We start from the raw sequence: 21,478 nt of genomic DNA, 5'->3' as shown, positions 1-21,478 counted from the left end.
ATCACTTCCCTATATTGCTGTTGCAGTCGTGAATGATTCGTTCGTAAGTCTATGTTGAAGTTCAAATCTCCTTAATTTTACCTTCATACTTCTTCACGATCTATATTTATTATTGTTTATTTAGCCTGACCAGATTAGGGCCTTACAGCCCCCTCTTATGTCTGAACAGGAACAACATATACAAAAAGTGTTACCCAATAATGACAATTTGTGTTATCGATAAAAATAATAACTGGAACTAAAAATAATAAAAGTAACACTAATAATGATGACAAAATAATGGAGGAAGTAAGGATGATTTTAATTAGTTATTACACAACAAACTCAGTAATAATAATTTGTATTATTAACCAAAGTAATAGTTTACAATTATAATAGTAACAATAATGATAGGAATAATATTACTAATAAGGAGGAGGAGGCGCTAAGAATGATATTTATTAGTTTTGCACTTTTGAAGCCTTGTTTGGTATTAGAAGAAGTGGAAGGGATACTGAAAGAGGACTGGAATGGGATGAAAATGACAGTGGATGCTAGGAAAGAAGAGATTTCGAATAGAGAAACTCTGTAAACAAAGGGAGGGAAAAGTGGAGGGAGGTGGAGGGGATGGAGGGTTGAGGAGAGCGAGCTGCAAGAAGAGATAGCTACTGTGGCAGAAGGTGGGCCATTAGCTTTTAATTTCTCTAATATTTTGTGGAAGATTGCTCCAAAGCTGGGTTCCAGATACAGAAAATGATTTAGAGAGCATCAAAGTGTTATGTAGTAGTACAGAAAGGATTTTAATTTGTTGAGAACGAATATTTCTGCTCTGTTGTTCAAGTAGTAGTCAAGAGTTTAAGATAAATAGGAAGGAGAGCAACGATTGAGAAGACAATACAGAAAACACTGGATATGGTAATGTCTACGCCTACTGGCCCGTAGCCATTACAATTGTCATAGGCAAGAGTGATATGATCGAAACTGCTTACATAAAAAATTTAGAGCACAGAAGCCTTCATCGTCAGTTCCAGGCAACATGAGCTTTCATGTTGAAGTCCTTGGAGAACAGGATCACCATAATCACGGATGGAGTGTATGATTGACTGTATGAGTTTCTTTTTAAGATAGAGAGGAAGTACTTTTTTATATTTCTATAATGAATGAAGTGATGTTGGCACATTCTCATAAACTGCAGTTGTGTTCAGTCAAGTCTAGATGATGGTCCAAGATTATCCCCAAATTCTTTGCAGAGGAAGAAAAGGTGACGTGATTTCTCTGCTGTTTAGGATTAAAGGCAGAAGAGATTCTCTGAACCCAGGAGTAATAAGCCTTTAGCGAGGGACCAATACATGCGTATACGCTCTCGGAATTTTACTAGCGTCTGCCATTGGAGTTGGCTGAGGATCTCTGTGACACTTTCACACTTAGTAAATGAATCTATAGCTAGACATGCTGCTCTTCTTCGGATGTTCTCTGTTTTCTCTATCAATCCTATTTGTTACGGATCCAACACTGACGAGCAATATTTAAGTCCAGTCTAACAAGAGTTTTAAAAGCGACCTCCTTTGTGGATGGATCACAATTCCTGATGATTTTTCCAGTGATTCTCACTCTGGCACCTCTCTTACCTACAATCATTGTATGTAGTCGTTCCACTTCAAATCGTTCTGTGCGCTCACTCATAGACATTTGACGGACGTGCCTGTTTCCATCGATTGTTCTGCAATTGCGTAATCATACAATAATGGGTCTCATGCGATATGCTACATTTGGTTATGTTGAGAGTCAGTTGCCAGTCATTGCTCCAAGCTTCTAACCTCTGCAAGTCTACCTGCATTTCGCTTCAATTTTCCAGCGTTTCGACTTTCAGCGTACAACAGCATCATCCACGAAAAGCCTCGTGGGTCTTCCGACGTTACGTATGTGTTGCGCCAAGTGATGGTCCTGCAGCACTCCCTTAGGTACACCCGAAGTTATTCATATGTCTGAAGATTTCTCTCTGTGGAGAATGACACGCTGTGTTATGTTCGCAATTTTCTAAAAAGTCTTAAACCCTATCACACAGTTTGCTGTCGATATTCCGCACGCTCTGCGGCATTGCATCGAATGCCTTCCGGAAGCCAAGAAACACGTGATCTACTTGGGAGACTGTATGTACTGCTTTCTGGGTCTTGTGGGCGAACACAGCGAGCTAGTTTCACGCGATCATTTTTTCCGAAACACATGTTGATTTCTACAGAGGAGATGTCTCCGGAAGTGTCATAATACGCCAACATAAAACATTCTACAACAGACCGACCTCAGACATATTTTTTGTTTTTATATTAGGAGCACTTCATTTCTCTGTCCACCTAAGGTGCGCTGCTGCTAGAGGAGGAGCAATTTGGTCACTTATTTCGGTATCTGTCATTCTGCAGTGCGATCTTCCTCAGTATTTTCGAATTTTCCTTATTATTTCTGTTTCGATGGCATTATGGCCACACAGTTTCTGGATAGAAGGCTTCGATCAGTTTACTATTTTGACATAAGGTCAAAACTTCTTATGATTTTCTGTAAAGTGGTTGAGCAATTAACGCGCAGCTGTCCTCACACTAACTGTGGCTTTGTTCAGCTTTTTTTTTTCTCTGTGAGACTGACGTTACATTAAATTTTACAGTGAAGCTCTCTTTGCGTTTGTAGCAGCTTTCTAACACTGCTGTCGATGGCAACCTCACCCTAACGATCGGCTGCATCAGTATGAGAGCAAACAGAGAATGAGATCACACGCTCTTCAGAGATCTCCTTTCCTCTTAAGCTAAACTGCCCACTGATATTCGTTATCGCAATATATACAGCCTTAGGGAACTTCGAACACACGTCATCGTTCCTCAACACCTCAGTATCTCAGTACACTGCACGTTGATTTTTCTAGACTAGTCTCTTAAACTGCAGTCTACGGTTGATCATTACTAAATTATGATCTGGGTCTACAGAATGATTTTTATTAACGTTTAAAAACCCCCGAAGCGCTGTCGATGACACTGAGACAAGTAACTTAAGACACGAGCCGCCGCAAATGTCGGGAAGAACCCTAAAAGTGGACGACAGATGTTGAACATTTGAATAGATGACGTACCTCGACATAAGTACACCGACTGAGCTTGTCGATGGTACCCTCGCTGGTTGGGTGCAGTGCTACACACCGCTCCGCTAGGCCACTGTGTTTGCGTTCTTGCGTTATCCGATGTGACACAACAGTGCTGGTCGTAGAGGTAAAGCAAGACTACAATGAATCGGTGTACATTAACGAAACGTCGTAGTGTAATGTAGCAATGTATAGCACGGGCCTCTGCTAGCGACAGCAGTATCTACAAGCCCAGCCGCTAAGCGTGCAGCAAGGTACGTCATCTGGTGACGTCACATGTTCAACATTAGTCATCCACTTTTGGGGTACCTCACGAAATTTGCGGCCCTATGTGTCTTATATTAAATTATGTCGCTTCGGTGGTTTGTAAACACAAATAAGAATTTCGCTGTATTTCAGTTCCAGATACTCCTTGCAATGCAGTATCTGATATTGGAATATCTGTTTGACCATTAGTGTGGTCCAGCTGGACTTCCCCTTGGCTCAAAGCCTTTTCCAAGTATGTCTCAGTAGTCGGGTAGGCTGTTTCTGCAACAGCTTGCATTGTTGCCAGATTTATTCGAGACGGCAGATCCAATGTGGCAGGCATCGATATGCCATCGTCACACTGACGGGAAATCCAAATTTTGGCGGGATGTAGGACAAATAGGGTGTTCGAGTAATCTAACTACCCTCACCACTCCCCCCCCCCCCCCCCCCCCACTCCCATGACATCATCCACCCCCCTCCAACACCCCACCCCTGGAAATGGCGGCAAATGGTCCAGCTGCCAGAGGCGAAGGTTAGGTTAGTGTACTTTATTTATTTTACGATGTTGCATTGCCTGCGTTAATCTAATTGAAAGGCAAAGTTCCGTAGGACACGCACATATTTATCTACTGATACCGGGAAGCAACTTTCAAGTACGGCATCTGACCTGTACGTGAATATACATAATGGATGTACAAGGACAGGCCGTAGATACATGGTTGGCGACATACGGAAGTTTGGGTCTGGGCATGAGCCGTACGCTGATAGCCAAATGGTAAGGCGACGGCTCGCGATAAGCGGGAATTCGGGTTCGAATCCCAGTTTAGCACAAATTTTCATTGTCGTTATTCCATTCTACAGCTGTTGGTTGTCCTCATACGCCTTTGCTAGTTCATTTCATGTATTTATTTATTTCGGCGGGAAATGTGTTTTAGTGGCGTTATCCTGCTGGTGAATTGTCCTCCCCCGCCCTATATTTCTGCCATCCTCAGCTCCCAGTTTTTCTAATCGCGCGTGTGTATGTTCAGCTCGAAGTTTGAAGATGGACTGCCCTAGTCTAAAATACCGCCACCAGAGGGTGCTAAAAATATCCTACAGCCACCCCCCACTTTCTGCCGAACCCCTACTTTTCTAGTTTCAGCTGCTTGTTTCGAGGCGGTGTCAAAGAGAAAAAAGTGTCATAAATCTGCTGTGGTGTTGATCATTTTTCTGAAATGCTGAGTGGGTCTAGTTTATACTTGCTGCTGGTGTAAGGGATGTTAAGGCACTTATTTTTTATTTTCCTCGCTTTACGACCCACAGTTCGACAATGGAAAACCCACACTGGTAAGTAAGCACAGACGGGAAAATCGGAGCAGATCACGGAATAAATAAACACACAGCAGATCAGATGCCTAAAAGATTCTACTACAATTAGAGGCACTGTCTTACATAAGAGAAAAATAGCTGGAATTTTCGATGTCCTACAACTGCTGGTCTGGAGATGCTCTAAAGTCACAATGGCAGATGGGAGACAGCAGCCGACCTGTCTGAACCAGAGGAGGCTGGTCTCCCTGGACTTGTCTCTGAACACTCAAACAAAGAAGACATAACGTGGCACTCTGATATCGTGAGCTTTACATAGGTGCCATGTTCTGTTTCTGTCTTTTTCGAGCTAGTCTATAGGGACTCCTTTGCCCTCCGCAAAGGATGTCTTATGACTATCACACGTCATGGAACTTCCTGTGAATGGAGCATCCTGGTTGGTCCTTACTGAATTTACCCGCTAAATGCTGCTGCTGGTACGGGAGCACTGACACTTTCTTCAAGCAGATAAATTACGAGAATTTCAGCAGAAAACTATTTTTGTACAGATCGAAAAAAAGAAACATACAGCAGTCATATTGCAGTGACAGTTAGACCATGCAAAAGTGGTCTGAAGATCATGGAAGATAGAAACCTATACCGAAGACACTTAGTCAATGACACTGCTCTGCTCCGGTCGCGGAAGGCTTGAATTTTTCAACATGAAACCGGTCTCCAACCACTGAACACCTCAAAGTTTGCAGACGGACGATAATACCACCGTGCTGTGCCGCTACGTCGCTGTAGTAAACACGATTCACATCCTACACCATTCGACATCGTCACTTCCGCATACTGCAGGTGCACACTCCCACATATACCGCGAAGACATACAGATCCCCAAAAACAGAAGGAAATGCGCCGCATACAGCCACAGCGCTGGATATCCCCTGCGAGGTCGGTCAGTCGGCCACTGCAGCTGCCCCCTGCACACTTGGCACGATGCGCGATCGGGCGCTCTCCGTGGACAGCGGCCACTCTTCCAACTGCTGTACGAAGGCTGGGCTGGTTCCTTCGGCACAAAGGCGTCCACTAGCGGTACAGTTTCTGGCCAGGCCTGCTTGCTGCCGTGAGACCGTCTCCAGACTCTAGGATTACGAGAACATCTACTGTCAGAGCTCTGTCGTTGGGCCGCCGCTCCGAGTAGTAGCGCGATCAGGGCGCCTTGTCACGGTCCGTACGGCTGCCCCGTAGGAAGTTCGAGTCCTCTCTCGGGCATGTGTGTGTGTGTGTGTGTGTTGTCCATAGCGTAAGTTAGATTAAGTAGTGTGTAGGCTTAGGGACCGAATGATCTCAGCCGTTTGGTCCCGTAAGACCTTACCACAAATTTCCAATTTTTTTTTTCTCTCGTTGAGAAATGCTTCGTCAATCGTGAAGTAATTTACCGGTCTCGAAATCGATATCAGCTAGACTATCTGAGTTTACACGCCAAAAGAACGAGGTATTTGTGACACTTGTATGCTGAAATCATCGAGTATCATATGAAAATTTCCAGTATTTCACGCATTTTCATAATGTTGTCCGGAATATCGAACCATTTATGCGACTGTTCTCAATATCAACCGCATAGCAGTACGCTACCGATCACCTCCACAGTATAGTTCTGAAGATAAAAGGTGGAAATTATAACTTTAAAGAGCGAAACTTTAACGAGATCATTACGTCGGACGTGCTGCAAACTATTGCATAACTAGGAACTTATCCCATCTACGAAGATTTTTATGTGCAAAAGCGACAATAGAAAAAACTGGTAGTTTCACGCGTATTTTTTAATGAACGCCGATATCAATAGTATAACAGATTGCAAATGATCCTTGTAGTCTACAAAGTCAAATACTGTTTTAATACTCATCGTCATATGTGTTTCTAATGCCTAGAAAACCAGAAAATGTCTCCTCCACCGGTGTTTCTCCGTGTCGATCTAAACAACAGATCTCAATCGATGTTCTCTCAACCAAACAAAGACGGGAATTGTGAACTATGGTAGTATACGTCATAGTCAAACAAGACGCTTTCGAAATTTGTGGACCTGGAGAAAAGAAGAACAGGACTCTTCCTGCTAGACGTAGTTCTCCGCAAGACTGCCCCCTCTCCACCCACCCTCCCCCCACCGGACTACTCATCACGGAAGAAGAACTGAATATTCAACGGCGGCGAGCTTTCAGACGCTCTGGATGTGACATTCTAGTGCCGATATTTTAGTTTCGCGTCTACCGCGCCGGCATCACTTTGGATTGCAGTGTTGGATTGCAGTGTTGGATTGCAGTGATGGATTAGCGTGTGACGATAATGAAAAATGAAGAGGCCTGTGCTGAGATTAGCCGTATTTAGATATGTATGACGCAGGCGGTGTCTGTCTCCTCCTTAATGTGTTTTTGAGACGAATATAGGTCGTAATTAGTGAAACTGTGTTGGTGTTTTTCTCGTTACCAGACATTTCATTATTACAGCATTTGAGAAGGACGAACTGGAAAGTAAAAACTTCCGTAGCAGTCAATTCCGATTGCCAGCCCCATTAGGTACACGGTCACATTAATAATGATTATTGGGCTGCTATTCGATCAGATCAGGTCGGTCGAAATAAACGGAGGTGTTACACACTGTCCCAGAGGGCTAACGGAGAGGTAGTTCACAATACAGCCTTCGAAAACATCGTACACCAAAACAAGGTCTAAAATTGCAGATATTATAACTGAACTGACAAATAGGATTGGTGCTCTTAACACACAGATTACGGTGCCACAAAACAGAAAAATGTATCAGGAAGATCTTCTAAAAGAACCACCTCTCTAAATTGCCGTGAGAAACGATTCGGATCGTTATACACATTGCTAATACCTGAAATCCACTAAAACATCGAAAAAATCATGACAAATCCAGGTTATAAAAAGACCTTCAGCCAGAACAGTGGAGACAGCTGCGAGTGCTCACACAGGGATTAGAGGTCCAACTAAGTTCACAATTCGACCGGTAGAGGACGCTGGCAGAAGCAACCTCCTGTCCTCCTCCCCTAACCCTCGCCCTGTTTTCTCTAGTGATGTGATCCATTCTGTAGGATCCGCACACTTAACCTCATGTGCACCGATGGAGGAAAGCAAACAGAAACTGGCGCTGCTCTAGAACAACAGCGTATTTGTACCTGTGTGTGTGTGGTACACGACAAATGGAACCAAACAATTCTTTGTAAACAAAATTCCTAACTAGAACAACAACTGTTAAGCCTTCTGGCTTCAAAGAGATTCCTGAGTGGTGAGGGGAAAAAGCTTTTGCAAAGAGAAACACGCCTGCCTTGTGAACAATAGCAAAATACCTGTCTGCTGAAAACCCCTTCCCTAATGTATATCTCCACCTTGTATTCGTAGCAACTCAGCAAACACACATTTGCACATCGCTGAAGTATCGTGAAACTCATGTACAAAGTATGCCAGAGACTATGTATTTCCGCTAACTTACACACACACACACACACACACACACACACACACGCAAGACATCAGCTGTGTACTGAATTCCGCCACGAATTTTGCTCTGAGTATTAGTGCACCCCACCACAGGTACCTGTTGAAAAGATTTAGACAGAATTACATTTACCACTAATCTCAAGTGCTGTAATCAGTTCTCATAACTGCATGTATGCAGTATAAAACAGAGGGCACACGAAATCAGGACATATCGCTGACGTGAAACACAGTACAAATGTTAACAAGCAGCGACATTTATACATAAAGGGCTTATTTCAATAGTGGTACAAGTCCATTACCTCCACTTTTCTGCCTATAATGCTTCTTAATGATCCAAACAAACAGAAAGAAAGGTTCATCTCTAGCAAGAAGCCATGTGCTTGAATATTTCTGGTATCTCAACTGCAGATTTTTCAGCGCTCATTTAACTTTAGGACTCTGTATCTCAAAATGAACAATAATGGACTTGTACTACTATTGAAATAAGCCCTTCACATATCTGAAAGTCATTAGGTACAGTACTGAACATGGAATACGGTGCAGTACATAGAATGTTCAACCTAAATGAAAGTAACTTGGATATCTCTCTATTTAGCATAACAATGGCTAAGGTTATCGCTACACACGAAATATTTATAAAATAGACCCAGAAGCTATGTAAAAATTTTTTTTCGTCAACGCTGTTTTTCTCAACTATAAAGTATTGCCCCTAGGCACAAGTGAACTACTATAACTGCTAGATTCCGTTAGGAATCAAACACTGTCGACATAAATGGAAACTGCATTCACATACAACGTAATTGACATTTCTTGACAGTAAGCCGTATAGGAAATAGATACAAGTCCTTTTATTTCGGAAAAGAACGATCGTAATAATTTAAGTACCCAAGAATACTTAACAGATCGATTCAAAGCCTTAGGAGCCATTTCATGGCTCTCTCTATTACCCATAACATGTGAAACTCGGTGTTCCAAAGTTTCTATGAACCTTCCATTACTCAAATGAGAGCTGTAGAGAGTTGACAGCGCGAGGTAACTACAAACATTTTGCGATATGTATAGTGATAATGCCATTGCCCAGAACACAGTAAGAAAATGGTTTTCTTGTTTTGACATTACTAACTGGCCGGGTTTTGATGAATGTGTGTACCGCATTAACCTACATTCATCCACATCAGGGTATTCGAGAGCTCTGTTGTGGGTTTCGAACTATGTCATGAAATTTTAGATGTGTAACGGTCTGATTTTCCTATCTGTGGTTAGACACCAAGGTGGATTTCCCAGTGTAGAACTGTGCTTCGAAAAATGAAGAAAATAAAAAATAGATGCCTCAGCATCCCTGTCTCCAGCAGCAAATATAAACTAATCCCACTCAACGTTTCAGAAATGTGATGAACACCACGGTAGCTATAGGACACTGTATTTTTTTCCTCTCTGACAGTGTTTCCGAACAAGTAGTTGAAACTAGAAAAGTGGGGCGGTGGAAAGTGTGGGAGGGGGTGGCTATAGGATAGTTTTGAGCACCCTCTGGTGGCAGTATTGTGGGTTTCGTCTTCAAAATTCGAGGCGAACGCACACGTGCGCGATCGGAAAAAGTGGGAGTCGAGTGTGGCAGAAAGTGGGGACAGTGGACGGTGGGGTTGGGAGGACAATCCACCAGCAGGACAACACCATCAAGAAAACATTTCCCCCTAAAATGAGTAAATAAATACCCTATATCCCTCCTTTCCTGCAGCTGGACAGAGACCGACTGTTTCACGCCATTCCCAGGAGTGGGGTGATGGTGGGGGGGGGGGGGGCAGATGATGTCATAGGAGTGGGGGAGGGGTGGGGGGAGTTAGGTTAGTGAAGGTACTCCAACTGCCCTATTTGCCGCCAAAATCTACGACGTTGCCACATTTACAGCCGCCAATTTGGATCTGCCATCTTGGATAAATTTGGCAACAATGCAAGCTGTCCCAGAAACCGCCTAGCTGAACTACTTGCCTCCTGCTCTTTCGATTTTTGAGCAGTGTATTCAATCCCGCGTCCTGCCATCCTGATTTAGGTTTTCCGTCATTTCCCTAAATCGCTCCAGGCAAATGCCGGGATCGTTCCTTTAGAAGGCCACGGCCGACTTCTTTCCTCTGCCTTCCGTAATCCGATGAGACCGGTGACCTCGCTGTCTGGTCTCCTCCCCCAAAAACAACAACAACAACCTCTGGCCGTAATAACGGCCTTGATACGTCTGGGCATTGAGTCCAACAGAGCTTGGATGGCTGTACAGGTACAGCTGCCCATGCAGCTTCAACACGACACCACACTTCATCGAGAGTAGTGACTGGCGTGTGACGAGCCAGCTGCTCGGCCACCATTCACCAAACGTTTTCAATTAATGAGAGATCTGGAGAATGTGCTGGCCAGGGCAGCAGTCGAACATTTTCTGTATCCAGAAAAGCCCGTACGGGACCTCCAACATGCGGTCGTGCATTATCCTGCTGAAATGTAGGGTTTCGCAGGCAGAGCCACCGGTCGTAAAACATCTGAAATGTAACGTCCACTGTTCAAAGTGCCGTCAATACGAACAAGAGGTGGCCGAGACGTGTAACCAATGGCACCCCATACCATCACGCCGGGTGATACGCCAGTATGGCGATGACTCATACACGCTTCAATGTGCGTTCACCGCGATGTCGTCAAACACGGATGCGACCATCATGATGCTATAAAGAGAATCTGGATTCATCCGAAAAAATGACGTTTGCCATTCGTGCACCATCGCAGGCGCTCCTGTCTGTGATGCAGCGTCGAGGGTAACTGCAGCCACGGCCTCCGAGCTGATAGTCCATGCTGCTGCAAACGTCGTCAAACTGTTCGTGCAGATGGTTGTTGTCTTGCGAACGTCCCCATCTGTTGACTCAGTGATCGAGACGTGGCTGCACGATCCTTTACAGCGATGCGGATAAGATGCTTGTCATCTCGACTGCTAGTGATACGAGGCCGTTGCGATCCAGCACGGCGCTCGTATTACCCTCCTGAACCCACCGATTCCATATTCTGCTAACAGTCATTGGTTCTCGACCAACGCGAGCAGCAATGTCGCGATACGATAAACCGCAATCGCGATAGGCTACAATCCAACCTTTATCAAAGTCGGAAATGTGATGGTACGCATTTTCCTCCTTACACGAGGCATCACAACGACGTTTCACTAGGCAACGCCGGTCAACTGCTGTTTGTGTATGAGAAATCGGTTGGAAACTTTCCTCGTGTCAGCACGCTGTAGGTGTCGCCACCGGCGCCAACCTTGTGTGAATGCTCTGAATAGCTAATCATTTGCATATACAGCATCTTCTTCCTGTCGGTTAAATTTCGCGTCTGTAGCACGTCATCGTCGTGGTGCAGCAATTTTAATGGCCAGTAGTGTATGCTGCCTGTACAGCCGCCTAAAAGTGTTGCCACTTCAGGTTTTGTGCACGAACTGACCTCTCGATTATGCTCCATAAATGTTCGATGGGATTCATAGCGGATGATTTCGATGAAGGAGTCATTCGCTCGAATTGTCCACAATGTCCTTCAAAGAAGTTGCGAATAATTGTGGCACGATGACTTGGCGCAATGTCATCCATAATAATTCCGTCGTCGTTTGGGAACATGGGGTCCATCAATGGCCACAAATGGTCCCAGTAGCTGAACATAGCCATTTAGAGTCAATTATCGGTTCAGTTGGACCGGAGGACCAAGTACAGTCAGTGTAAACATAGCCCACACCATTATGGAGCCACCACTAGTTTGCACAGTGCCTTGTTGACAACTTCGCTCCATGGCTTCATGGTGTCTGCTAACCACTCGGACTTCATCATCAGCTCGTACCAAATGAAATCGGAACTCATCTGACCAGGCTACGGTTTTACAGTCGTCTTGGGTCCAGTCGATATGGCCGCGAGTCCAGGAGAGACGCTACAGGCGATGTCGTGCTGTTAGGGAAGCTATTCGCGTCATTATTTCACGCAGTGTTGCTTGTCTCTTAGCACTGAAAAGCCAAAGCAAACGCTGCTGCTCTCGGTCGTTTAGTGAAGGCCATCGGCCACTGCGTTGTCGGTGGTGAGGGGTAATCCCTGAAGTTTGGTATTCTCGGCGCACTCTTGACACTGTGATCTTGGAATATCGGATACCCTAACGATTTTCGAAATGGAATGTCCCAAGCATCTATCTCCAACTATAATTTCGCGCTGAAAGTCTGTTAATTGCCGTCGTGCGGCCATACACAAGTTCGAAACCTTTTCAAATGAACCACCTCAGTACCAATGAAAGCTCTTTTTTTTTTTTTTTTTTTTTTTTTGGACAACATGGTCCTGGAGAGAAGCAGCGATTACTATGATTAATCAATAATTCAAAAACAGCCTTAAGCGCATTTATTATTATTATTACACCGCCAACCGGTTTCAACCCGACGTAGGGGTCATCTTCTGGGCGTTTACACCATTGGTCGACTGATGGTGGTGTCACTCCTGTCTACATAACGGCAGGAAACTATAAATAGACAGGAGTGACACCACCAGCAGTCGACCAATGGTGTAAACGCCCAGAAGATGACCCCTACGTCGGGTTGAAACCGGTTGGCGGTGTAATAATAATAATAAATGCGCTTAAGGCTGTTTTTGAATTATTGATTAATGACAGCTCTGCCAATTCTCCGGCGTTTTATACATTGTGTGCGCGATAGCACCGCCATCTGTCTATGTGCATATCGCCATCCTATGAGTTTATTTTCCACGTCAGTGTACTACTGTTTACAGTAATCTAAATCATTATTTGCTTAAGTATTAGTTACAATAATACTATTTCATATACCTCGCTATTTTGTTTGTTAATTGAAGAGTAGCATAGCTTTCATCTTAGGGGAGTGTTTTGTTATTGGATGGTGGGTGGGTTTCACGTGCTGGCGATCGCTTTACAACTGACGGAAAAATCGCCAAAAACCCCGGTGGAGACGGTTATTTTCATTCCAGATCTTGTCTGTACGCTCAGTTTTCCATTGTTCGTATTTACACGTTTTGTTCTGAATTAGTTCTGTAATACCATGCTTTTGCTCTCCACTTTTTCGGGTTTTCTGGTTCTTCTTCCTATGCCGGTCGAAGTCGCTGGCGCCCCTCTGGTAGACGTAAACCTGTCGTTGTCGTAATGGTCGGCTTTCGGTGTTGGTAGTGGAATCCAGGCTACGGCCACACGAGCGTGTTTCTCACCCGCGTCTGAGACGTGATTCACGCAACACGCAGGGCGCTGGTCAGTGCTGGCCACACGTGCGCTTTTCTCACGCAGCATGGAGCTGAGGCAAATCCCACCAGTAGTGCGTCGGTGCAGGCTGCGGCAACATCTCTTGTGTTCAGTTGCAACTATGAGTGGAATTTAATTAAATAACAATGCCGTCCTTGCATTATGTGCTGCGACAGTTGTCCACAGGCGTCGGAAACGACGAAATGAGAAAATATACTGGATTCATCCGATACTAAGCGAGAGATCAACAAAGAAAAAGTTAGTGCTTCCACACAGTAAACTGAAGGCAAATCCAGACAACTTTTTCGAACACTATAGAACGTCTGTTAGCTCATTTGAAACGCTTTTGAGCATGGAATTTCTAAAAGAATCACATCCATGATGGAATGTATCAGTGCAGAAGAAAAATTTGTAGTAAGTTTAAGGTACGTTTTATTTTTTATTTTCTGATCCTTGTGGCAGATTGATAAAAATTAGTTTAATTAATATTAGTGCATAATGTTCAAAAGAATTTACAAAATATATTTAAAGCCCAAAAAGTGAAACAAAAGTTTCTTGTACATCTTGTCCAGTACAATTTGATACACCGCTTTCGTAGTTTTGTACTGCAGGGTCTTTAACTGTGCTGCCAAGAGGAACGCGTGGAAATTTCACAAGATTTTAAAATGCGAATAAATTTAAACTGGAAGACAAGTTTGTCCTACAATTTCAGTTTTTAATCACAGAACATTGCAACATGAGAAATACCTCATCTGCGTCAGGCAGATGGGGGCGTAGATTGTGCAAAGTGCCCTTTTAATACTTGTACAGTTTCTTCGTCAAAGAAATCTTGTTTGCTTTTCTTAGATTTTTGCCTCAGTGTACTTTCTGCAGATGAATGTTCAGGTGTCATTGTAATCTGATCTGATTCCCACAAGTTCTGAAAAAATAAAGTTTTTTTTGTATAATTAAGTTGACTGCAACAGCTGCTACATCTCAACCAGTGAAGTTATACATCCAACGGCAATAATGTATAATTCTCACTTACGTCCTCTGTTGAAACACTCTTTCAAGGACAATACATCTGTTTGTGAAATACATATGGTTTGCTTGATGTATCAGAATCAGCACTTCTTTGGTGTTTTACATATTTTATGTGTGAGTCTTTCACACCTTTCCGTCTTTTCTGTACTTTTATCCATAAAAGATCGTGAATAAAAGTATTTCAGATTCATGTAATTCAATTTTATTTATAAAATAACGTTTCTGCTGCCAGTCCCAATGTTTCTTTAGTTATGCTCTGCACAACGAGTTCCGTGGAACGGTTCTTATTTTCAGCTGCTTTTTCTGTGTGATGCGGTGATTCATGATGTTTCGCATGTGTGAAGTGCTGCATTGTTTTGTTGTCTTTACTTTAATGTATAAAAACAGGCGCAATTTTCAGTTGGTCTTTATATTAAGATCGATCGTTAGTTAAAAACTGCACATGCTTTTATGTAGTACACTAAAGACAACAGAAGAATGAGCACATCACACATGTAGGATATCACGAATAAATGGCACAGAACACAGAAAACACATTTGAAGATGGGACTAATCTCTCGACACGCTTAGTGCCAAAAATTAATAAAAAGAAAATCCGTAGCCTTTCACCGACCATTTCTAATGGATCAAATCAAAATTTGCAGGTATCTGGGGTCTGGGAATTCGATGCGTTCTGTACATCTTGAATTTCTTCTCGACCGACCTACAGTTGCAGGCCTTATTGGAGACACAGGAACGATCGTTTGGCAGATGATAAAAGAGGAATACATGAAACCACCAAGTATAGAGCAGTAGAAGAATATTAACCACCAGTATGAGAAGACAACAAAGTTCTCTCACTGTGTGGGTTCCGTAGATGAGAAACGCTTCAGAATCGTTAAACGATGCAGATCAAGTCGCAAATATCACCATTACAAAAGTACTGATGGTCGTAGCAGACATCCATTATTGTTTGAGATTCGTAGATATTTTGTCGTTTCGTCATCAAGGAGACTCTTAATATATTCAAAGTTACTGAACTCTCTAAGAAAAAATTTACAGTCAAACTTTGATTTTGCCAGCTGTTTCACCACTTCAGAATGATCGTTGGGGCCTGAAAATACCTTACGTGTTTGCATCTGATAAGGCTTTCGCAATGAGTGACAACTTAATGAGACCATATCTCGCAAAAAACCTGACATGTAAACAAAAAGTCTTCAACTACAGGCTATCACGAGCACGTCGTTATGTAGAATGTGCATTTGGCGTTTTACGTAATAAATAGAGAATTTTTCATCGGCCAGTCGATGTTGATGTGGATGTGGCAGATACTTTCAAGCATGTTGCGCACTTCACAGCTTTGTGAGGCAACATGACGGGTACAATTATTATCCTAGGGACAAACACAAACACCCATGCCCGAGGGAGGACTCGAACCTCCGCCGGGACCAGCAAGCAGTATGGAAAATATTCCTGCACGAGCGACAAGAGGGAATAATAGTAGCAAAACTATCAGAGGTCGTTTTTCTGATTACTTCTGTTTCCCCGAAACACCTGTACCATGGCAAAATCGTTTCGCTAACATGCTCGTATGACGACTAGTTTTATTAGTCTAAAAAGTGACTTGTTGGCATTCTATTCAGGAATACATTTTAGTGTAGGCTTTTTATAGACGCTAACAACTTATTAACTGTCAGTACTCGACCATCCCACTCTTCCGCCAAAACGGCTGCTGTATCTGCTCGCTGCAACTCTCTTTTTTCTCTTTGTTTATGCAATGCTTTTTTTTTTTTTTTTTTTTTTTTTTTACAAGGAAATGAATTTTTAGACAATGACAGTCTGAAAACTGAATAGCGAACTGCCGAGTCCCCAAACCCTCTACTCAGCTATCACAAGGAACAACTGCATACAGGGTGTTCCACAAAGTTATACCGACTACTCGTCGTATCAGTGGGGACACATTGCGCAGACGTGTTTGCAAAGTGGTAACTTCACACTATACGAAATACAGTGATTAGTAAGTAAGGCAAATAATAAAAAAATGCACGCTAACATAATTTAGGTAAATCGCCGATTGCTTTCTGCACTTGCTGTACAGGTAACAGTATCTTAGATGATGAAAGCTCAGCGGGCTTCCCTCACGCATGGCCAGTACTCAAGAGTGAAAAAACACTCCCGTAAAATATACCGCAACGCAGCGCGGTCGCTCCGCTTTGAACGCGGAAGTCTGCGGGCATGCAGCTTGCTAAAGGGCGTCTTGTGACCAGCCACATTCAGCAAGCAGTGGTCTATAACGGCGGCGTGAATTACGTCACAGACGCGCGCGGAAGACACGCTCTTGTGGCCTTAGCCCTTGGAAGTTGACTCATCCGTGCAGGCATCTACGCACAGTCATAAACCTCTAATCGCTTACAGAGCGACGGAACCTCGCTATTTAGAGTTCGACGGACGGTGCGGACTAGGCAGGCAGGCTGAAGCTGTGCATTCAGAGGCCAACGGTGCGCATGCGCACGTAGGCAAATCACGCTCGACACAGGCTCGTGCAAAGCGTAGCGTGCGGCCTGCGGGCGGCGTGGCCGTGGCGTGCTTCCGGGAAGAAGCGGCGACCGCCACACCACGCTCAAGGCCTCATCCGCATTTGTCGCTGTACCGGCAGCGGGCACACTGCTTCTCGTGATCTGAAGTTTACTGCGGTCTATTGCTCTCGTAAACACTGCAGTGGCTAGTTCTGTCGTGCGTTACTGTCTCGTGGTAAACCACATGTCTGGAGACCGAAAGGTCGCAGAGAAGAATCGCGGTTGGATCGGTCAGTACTTCATCCTGCCTGTAACCTAGACTTCAGCCATCAAGCACGTGAAGATTCACCAGGAACGACACGTGATTCGGATTCCACGTTAGACTGTAGCTACCCTTTCCACAGTAGAATTACTGGGGTAGCTTAAGGACATGCAAGTCGCCAAAGAGGAGTTGAGGCATACGGAACTCTTATCACTATGATTACGGCTAGAGGTCACTGACAAATTATTCTCAAGAGTCCAGAGATGCTTCTCGGCTGACTGATGCGTCATACATTGGCGTAATACAGCATTTGCGTGATTTCTTTACAAATAATACCGGCTAGGCTGCTTAATGTGGCATGTGGTAAACCGCAACTCACTAAAAACGCAAGCAACTGTTAACTGATGATTTATTAACGAACAGTTTCGCTGCGTTAAGGCCAGCAGCTTCAGATGGTTCTACGTAGAAAAGCAAGCATTTTTGTGATCTGCATATTTAAAAAATTAAGGATAGCCAATAAAAAAACCAAATAAAAGGTACAATGATCTGTCCTGCTAGTGGTCGCGTCCTCGTTTTTACTACGACTTTGGTTCCCAGGGACCATGTTCTACTGTTAAGGCACTCTCCAAGCTTCAGAGTTCAAAATCCCACCTTACCTACCACGTGCTGTGCTCTTCCATCGTACGCTAGTTTAGTATACAGCTGACTGCCTCCAGTGTTCTGTCTTCTCGGCAACTACAGAGTATATAAACTTCGCGTACTGGTGTGTTTGGACATTCGGGTTATATTACTTCGTTCATTAATCCGTTCTTCTGGTTCCTAGGTTTGCCATTATAAACGGGGTCTCCTGTTATCTGATGTTCACTCTCTGTTCTTTTATTAGTAAGCTGTATGATGTGACCCTATTTTATTTGGGTTTGCTTTTAATTTTGTAAATATATAGATCTCAAGGATGCTTTCCTTTCTATATAGACCAAGCTGAAGATGCTGCTTCAACACAGTGAAACGGCTCGTGAACAAAGCACTAATTTACAGCTGTTTTCTGTTTTATTCAACTTCAGTTTACCATGAATGCCAATGGCTGTGGCTTCCCACATCATAAAGTTATATGTGTTAATATACTTTCATCTATTTTAAAAACATAATCTATTCGTAAGTAATGTAAGATGTTATAATCTACTCATGCTTACACAGACATGGCATCAGGTTATTACCAAAGGCAATAAATTCCTTAGATAAGAATAAATGAAAATACATTAAACTATCTACACGGTATGATTCGCAAAAATTCAAAACGATCGCAGACTCATTTGAGGAACTCACAGCCTTTACTGAGAACATTAACGTGATGCTTCTTCTGGAAGACCCTTCGTCGTCGGCCAGAAGCCTCACGTAAATGTTTACTTGCTAGCATTGATGTTTGACCTGCTGGCTAGGTACTACATCACGTCGTGTTAAATTCTACTCAACAAGGTGTGGATCCTATCCCGGCCAGGTATGCCGTTGAGGGCCCCTAAGCTCCGCCAGGTCAGGTATGGCCAAACTACCAGGAAATATTCCTCACACATAGAGGAATAAAATGTGTCATGTAGATATAGGTCCGGAAATGCTTTATTTCGGCGGCCGCTGTGCTCGAGCGGTTCTAGGCGCTTCAGTCCGGAACCACGCGGCTGCTAGGATCGCAGGTTCGAATCCTGCCTCGGGCATGGATGTGTGTTAGTTAGATTTAAGTAGCTCTAGTCTAGGGGACTGATGTTAAGTCCCATAGTGCTTTTCTCCCTTTATTTCCATGTTAGTGCTCATCTTCTGATTCTCTTAATTATCGCATTAATCATGGAAAACACACAGAAACAGAACATATCAGCACTACGTGAATTCTTTTTTTATGCGCAATATTCAGAATACCGTGTTGGTTACGTTTGATTAGAAAGCGCAGTAAACTGTAATTCTCAAGTTCCGCTTGTTGTTCCTATCGGACGAAGGTAATGTTGACATGTGACGCACTTCATTGTTTGTGGGGACATGCTACTAACCTCATTGCTCTGCTGTCATCAAGCACATAGCATCAACTGATAACTGTTCGCCAGGGACCTGGTTATCGGCACAGTGCAATGAAAGTGTACTCTAATGCGGAGTTAGCTGGCGCCCATTTGCTGCACGGATTAACAGGTGGTAATGGCCGTGGCGCTCGCCGTTTGCGTCGGTAGAGATTTCCAGAACGACGGTGCCCGACGGGAGGCCGTCTGAACCAACAGATCGTCGTCTTAAGGAGTTTGAGGCCACTACTCGCGACGGGGAGAGGCGTAGGATGACGAGGACAGCTCAGCTGCAGGAGGAACTCCGTGCAGGAGACGAAGACAATTAGCTGCAGCAAGTAATGCTGAGCACACGACTGTCTGAAGAGTGCTGCGTGAGAACCTGCCGTATCTGGAGCATGGACAGCGTGTGCAGGCTCTGCCTGCAGCTGATTTTCCTGCACGGGCACACTTCAACTTCTGCGAATGGTTCATTCAACAATGTGTCAACCGTTCCCGTGACGGTAGTTGAAGTGTTGGTGCTAGGTTCGAGAGGTGTGCGTGATAACATTCCACAAATAAACAATTTTTATAAAGCAACACGAAACCAAAGCATTGAAGTGAGTACCCAGCAGCAGGTGGGCTCCAAATTACAAGGGGTATACATAAGGGTATACAGCGATCCCCAGAATGTGCCACCATTTAAAACTGTACGAATATCATCTCTAAGGAATTTTATAATGACCTCATGTGACGACTCCCAAAAGGTATAATGATGAAAACAATACAAAATGCTACACACATTAATAAAAGTTTTGCATCACCTCGGTTCAAAGAGCTCCCGAAGACAGACGTTGACTGTAGATACTGTATCACAGACACAGTTCCTTTGACTGTTCAGAAATGTCACTAAACCCGCCCAAAGATGTAAACAACCATGCATGAGCAGCGCCTATTAGACGGAGGAGTTGTGACAGCCGATCAGTTCCAGTCATTCCACCAAGAAGGAGGTACACGGCTCGTATTGCCTGTAGTTCAGCCATGCCCAGAGGGTCAATACCGCGATTCGATAGCTATGTTTTCCAGACATGAACTTTATCGAACAGACTGAAAAGGGCAGTTTAAGGTCAACGTGACCCACCAACCATTCTGAGGGATCTACGCCGAATCGCCGTTGAGGAGTGGGACAATGTGGACCAACAGTGCGTTGATGAACTTGTGGATAGTATGCCACAACGAATAGAGGCATGCATCAATGCAAGAGGACGTGCTACTGGCTATTAGAGGTACCAGTGTGTCAGAAATCTGGACCACCACCTGTGAAGGACTCGCTGTATGGTGGTACAACATGTAATGTGTGGTTTTCATGAGCAATGAACAGGGCGGAAGTTATGTTTACGTTGATCTCTATTCCAACTTTCTGTACAGGTTCCGGAACTCTCGGAACCGATGAGATACAAAACTTTTTTTTGATGTTTGCATTACGTAGGAGGTTGCGATGTCCTTTGAAAATGTATAAGGGACGATCACTGAGGTAGTCATCCCACCGGTGCACCAAGTTTAAGATACCCGTTTTGTAAAAACTGTGTCATGCTGCGTCAAGGACTTCGTAAGTTGGTTGTTGATCCATTCACTCAGTTCTTAAATTACAGAGGGCTGCTAACCCTCCGACCAAACACGCTAAGCCACCGTGCCGGCAACATCTGAGCTACCCATGTATGACTCACGCCCCGTCCTCACAGCTTTACTTCTGTCAGTACCTCCACTCCTACCTTCCAGACTCCACTTAAGCTCTTCTGCGAAACTTGCAGAACTAGCACTCCTGGAAGAAAGGATATTGTGGAGACATGGCTTAACCACAGCCGGGGGGATGTTTCCAGAATGAGATTTTCACTCTGCAGCGGAGTGTGCGCTGATATGAAACTTCCTGGTTGGTTCAAATGGCTCTGAGCACTATGCGACTTAACTTCTGAGGTCATCAGTCGCCTAGAACTTAGAACTAATTAAACCTAACTAACCTAAGGACATCACACACATCCATACCCGAGGCAGGATTCGAACCTGCGACCGTAGCGGTCACCCGGCTCCAGACTGTAGCGCCTAGAACCGCACGGCCACTCCAGCCGGCGAAACTTCCTGGCACACAGTTTTAATCTGCCAGGAAGTTTCAATGAACACATTATTTTTAGTGCTACTCATGCAACAACACTTAACTTTCTTCTGCTGGCTCCCAGTCTTTAAGCAGTAATTCGTCAATGGAATAGAAAGAG

General features: G+C 44.0%; 1 protein-coding gene across 1 annotated transcript in view; it reads right to left on the bottom strand.

The window, feature by feature from the left end:
• The window catches only part of LOC124711650 (PI-PLC X domain-containing protein 1-like), a 405,069-nt gene that overhangs the window by 365,615 nt on the left and 17,976 nt on the right, over nt 1-21,478 (bottom strand). The gene's annotated exons all lie outside the window — the stretch shown is intronic.

This window comes from Schistocerca piceifrons, chromosome 8 (genome assembly GCF_021461385.2).
Source record: "Schistocerca piceifrons isolate TAMUIC-IGC-003096 chromosome 8, iqSchPice1.1, whole genome shotgun sequence".
NCBI classification, from domain to species: Eukaryota; Metazoa; Arthropoda; class Insecta; order Orthoptera; family Acrididae; genus Schistocerca; species Schistocerca piceifrons.
This window is presented reverse-complemented; position numbering and strand designations above follow the sequence as displayed.